Here is a 5,045-nt window from a genome sequence, read left to right on the forward strand (position 1 = left end):
TCGCGACGTTAATCGTGACGCCACGTTCTCGAGTAGAGTGATAATGCAGCAGGAAAAATTTCTCAGAACGAATCTTGACGCTCTTTTTCGAAGCATTAATTTGCGTAATACTGATGCCACGTTATTGGAAGTACTGTGCAATAGAGTCATGGAATTTAATACAAAGTTGGAAACAATATATTTAAGTATCATCGCGATAAATATTGCTAGAAGATACGATATCGCGAGGACTGTAAAATTAAAAATTAATTAGAAACGAAATTTATAAGAATGATTCTTTTAATAATTAGAAATAAAAATTAAAATGATTATTTTTATCGATTATAATTTTGATGATCGTAGATTCACACATTAATTAAAGCTCGCCACTTGTGTGTGTCTCAAATTGTGATACGAGAAAATACACAATACAAATTTTTGCAAAATATGTTAAAATGAAAAAATGTTTCAATAAACCAATTGTACTTCCAATCGATAAAACCTAATTGTAAAATATATCAAACTCTTCTTTTGCTTCATTAATTGATAAATAACCATCTGGAAATATAATTATGCATATTTCATAAATCTATTCTATCGATTGCAAGTGTCTTATTGAAAAACATTTCTATTCAAATATAATTTGGGAGAACTTTTATTGTGTTTCCTCGCTTCCAAGATGTGATCACAATCTGAGATAGTAATGGTGAACTGGAGTCTTAATATCATATTTTTTATAATGAAAAAATTGGCAAAAAATGTCTATTTTTAATATCTACGTGTCGATGGCCATCCTTGACAGATGGCCGTGACGAACGCTAAAAGTACCACGATTCCAGTGGCTATCGCCGATAGCACCATGTTGAGTAATCAAACGTCCACGATGAGGAAAGTGTGCGTCCGTCCGTCCGTCTGGACACTGACTCATCGCCCCAGCGACGTACCTATCATCATCTATACGATATATTATTCACGTGTGTGTTCTTTGTGTCTATTATAAATTTATCGCATTTTTATTTTGTACGTATTTTACCAATAACTCTTTTAGGTATTTACGGTGAATCCGTCCTTAGATTTATGCTGAAGTTCATCGGTGACAAGCACTCATTCTTTATTCATCCAATAGACATAATAATAGACAAGCATCTTCCTTCGTTCAGTCAATAGAAAGAAAACGGTGTCAACGAGAACAGAATGAGCAGAATAAAATTGATAATGCAACTAGATTTGGGCCGCGACACGTTTCTCTTTTCTCCTATTAATTAATAGATAATGTCATTCTTATTTAAAAATAAGATAAAGCTCGCGATTTGCTTGTGTATATCACCGGTTTATATAGGTAGTTGCATGATTCTGTGAAATCAACTCGTGTTGTTTTCACGTTTATCTCTAATAATAATAGCATCCTTTCTCTATTTTCTTCTCTCTAATTTTGTCTTTATCTATAATATTATATATTTTCTCTACTGTCTAATCCAGTCTCTCTTAATCGTCTATCTTTCCTCGCTTTTGAAGCTATTATAGTTCGCGAAAGCGATAGATAATCGCAGGAAAACATTCGCCATTTGCAGATAGGAGTGTGCACTTCTGCGAATATGGATAAAACGAGGAGACTATGATTTATTACACACTTTGAGTGTTGAAAACACTCAAAGTGTGTTCAGGTCAGGAAATACCAGAAATTTAATATAACGACCATTATACATTTGCATTATTATTCTTTTTGTTTCTGCGTATAGTTTGATATTAAAAAGATTCCACAATGACTTCGATTAAAAAATCGTAAGATTAATTTTTGAGATATCTGACGAAAGACAGTCGTGATTTATGACGAGTGGTGGCCTTCTTAATGCCATCGAACTCTATAAAGCTATTGTTCTATCTGCATCTCTCTTCGTTGCCCACGCCCGAAATTAACGGCAGCCTGTTCCTCCAGTGCTGACTGTTACGCTTCCTAGCGAGGTCTCCCCACCATCCGTGTCGCGGCGAGAAGAAAGACGCAACTCCAGGCCGTAACGAGCGGCTAGCTCGAAAATCGCAATGGATTCTACCAACGTCGTTTAAGCCGCAAGTGTACAAAACTGGTAGCAGCAGCCAGTTATTCGTTAACTGTCGTTCTATTTTCATCAAAAAAGGAGGAATAATCGATGCAGCGAAAAATCTCGGTCATCAGAGATGATCTTGAAGATTCAATTATTGTATCATACGTTTTGTCACGCGTTGACCGAGAATTTTCAGTTGAATTGAAAAGAGTAATGTGGTAAATAAATTTAGTAGGGCAAAATTTGAAAGAGTCAAGTCTAGTGGCCCTAGTGCATAATTGAAAAGCACAGGCAAACCTGGGAAACAGCAGAGAAAGAACAGTTTTGTTAAAGCGGCGTCTACAATGAGATTTTAAGGCGTAAAAGCTTTAAGCTTTAAATCATAAGAAATTGTCATCATAATCGATTATTCTCTTCAAATTTAATTTTGGATAATTTCTAAGGCTTAAGGTTTAAAGCTTAAATTACGTACAACAAAAATGTATTTACTTAAAGCTTAAGTTAATATCTAAAATTTTAGCTGGATTTGAAAATAACTTTATTACACGATTAAAATAATTATGAAAGACGTTCAAGCACGAATAGTGTTGTAAAAAATTTTGACATTCTAGCAATTATCTTGAACGTTCTACATAATTATTTTGATTACAATAAAATTATTTTCAGATTTGTATCTAGCTAAATTTTTAGATACCTTATCAAAATTGTTCTTTCCATAAAACAGATTTCAGCCTATCAGAAGTCATGTATTCTGATAGTTACGGTTTCCGATTGGTTGAAATCTGTCCCTATTAATTGTGCTTTTCATTGTCTTTAAAGCTTTAATGTGTCGAATGAATCTAATAGAGTAAATATAAGATTCGTATTTTGCTCTTCCGTTATCTTTTGTTGAACAAACAGACGGGTATCATTTTTGTATATTTAATGGATTATTAATAGATAAGCATTCAAAGTCAGCATTCTCACAGTCAGACTTTGATTACTCAGATACACTATGCAATCATCGTTGCTTTTCTAGTAAATATATATAGCTTGTCATTAGTAGTTAGTAGTTATTTGTAATTAACCAAATTTTCTTTTTTCATCCAACCAAGATTTCCTAAGATAGCAAAGGACTAGATGAGAGAGAATCTATTATATACATATATATTTCACTGCTATTACAAGATCGTCATACTGATCATACATTTCTAAATTCCATAATTCTCGTCCCTGATTTCCAAACAGAATTTCATGATTTTCCCTGATATTTCAATAACATTTTGAAATTTGTGTTTTTATCCTGATTTGAAAACTATTAAATATTTTGTTGGAAAAGCAATTTAATATAGCAAAGTTAATTGCGGTTAATGTTGCTGACACTGCTTGCATTTAATATTGTTAAAATTTAATTGGTAGTATTCCAAAACTTCGTAGGTGTGATGAACATTAAACTTTTTTAAAGTCAAGAATTCTAATTTTCCAGACAATTTGCAAAATTCCCTGACTTTTTCCTGATTTCTCTGACCATTTTCGATTTTCCTGATTTGCGACAACCCTGTGTTAGTCGAGAATAACAAATGTCGAAGCGAACGAGGCTCGAAATCGACGATGTGACATCGATTTACATAAAATATTAACAGCATTACGAAGGCACGAAGCGCGAATCGCGCCAGAATTAGCTTAGCTAGGCGGAGTCAGGGGTATATTTTGCGACTTCAATTGCGCCGATCTATGGGGGTTTTGGGACAGAAAATGGAGGGACAGACAGCGTGGACGTGCAAGGGGAGAAAAAACACATACGTTTCGGATAAATATAGTCTCGAGGTCGCGATAAAGAGAAAGGAAGGAGTTCAGTCACGAAGCATGGAGAGGAGCACCAGGATTCGAGGAACAGCCTCCTCTCCCTCGTCGGTCGTGGCCGTCGTGAATTTCACGGCCTTCGAGGACGGCACGTTTGCTCCTCTCGAGCGATTGCGGCCTCCGTCGTGTCATGCATTGTCTCGTAAACGCCGTCACTTTAAACACAACTCGCGCAGCGGTCAGCGATAATACTTATCCGCTGCTCCGAGTTCTGTAATCTGTAAACGACTGTTTGCGACGATACCAACGGAATTGTGTTTTCGACTCGGCGACTCCGTTCCCTACCACAATGTCGCGTCACGACGGCTTAATGACGGCTTAATGATCCTCCATTTTCTTCCGTGCTAAACCTCTAGAAGAGTTTTTCTACGAAGAAGAGGTCGGCGAAGCCTCGTTTAACTTTAACTAATGTTTTTATGGCAACGCTCCTACGTCTCTATAGTATCCCCCTCTAATGACCGTTGTCCGTGCATCTTTAAATCGATAGCTCGGAGCTAGCACGACCAATGTCACTGTCTGACTCCGCGAACGAAGGTCCTATATATCCCGTGCTCGTACAGCACAACGGTCGGGGTCCCCTTCTTTCTCCACGCTGCAGAATCGACATCGATTGCGGCCCATCGAAATTTCCGCACGGACGATTCCATGATATTCTCGTATTCTTTTTTTCTCCCTTTTACTTTTTTTACGACGCTTCTCTTTCCTCTCCTCTCCGATTCTCGGGATTCTCGCGACGAGAGAGAGCTGTCGCGAGGAGCGCGACGGCGGACCGTTAGCCGGCGAGTTCTAATGACGGTGGATCTTAGGGCCAGCTGATTAGTGCCGTCTGGTATTGATTTTCCGATGACGGCCGCGCGGCGCATACTGAGAACTCCCAGCAGGACGACGACGCACACGCGCACACCACCATCACCGCTGCCGCCGTCGCCGCCACCTCCGCCAACACCATCACGCATCGTCACTAACCATGCCGCCGTCGCGCTCTCGCGCGCGTAACGAGTCATGGGACCACGAACACGCCGTGCGAGAGCGAGCGGGCACACACCGATGCACATCTACAAATTCATGATACACCATTCGCTCGCGTCTCACGCGTGCATATCGTTCGGAAAGAGAATGCGCGCGCGAGAGAGAGAGAGAGAGAGAGAGAGAGAGAGAGAGAGAGAGAGAGAGAGAGAGAGA

General features: G+C 38.8%; 2 protein-coding genes across 2 annotated transcripts in view; one reads left to right on the forward strand and one right to left on the reverse strand.

Moving 5' to 3' along the window:
- The window catches only part of LOC108723657 (ubiquitin carboxyl-terminal hydrolase 3), a 19,026-nt gene that overhangs the window by 11,108 nt on the left and 2,873 nt on the right, over positions 1 to 5,045 (reverse strand). The window lies entirely within an intron of this gene.
- The window catches only part of Fur2 (furin-like protease 2), a 423,713-nt gene that overhangs the window by 422 nt on the left and 418,246 nt on the right, over positions 1 to 5,045 (forward strand). Inside the window, exon 2 of the mRNA XM_018449540.1 lies at positions 4,220 to 4,223. The gene's annotated coding sequence lies outside the window, so the exon portion shown is untranslated. The remainder of the gene's footprint in view (positions 1 to 4,219; positions 4,224 to 5,045) is intronic.

Source organism: Mycetomoellerius zeteki, unplaced genomic scaffold (assembly GCF_001594055.1).
Source record: "Mycetomoellerius zeteki isolate Tzet28-1 unplaced genomic scaffold, Tzet1.0 scaffold106, whole genome shotgun sequence".
NCBI lineage: Eukaryota > Metazoa > Arthropoda > Insecta > Hymenoptera > Formicidae > Mycetomoellerius > Mycetomoellerius zeteki.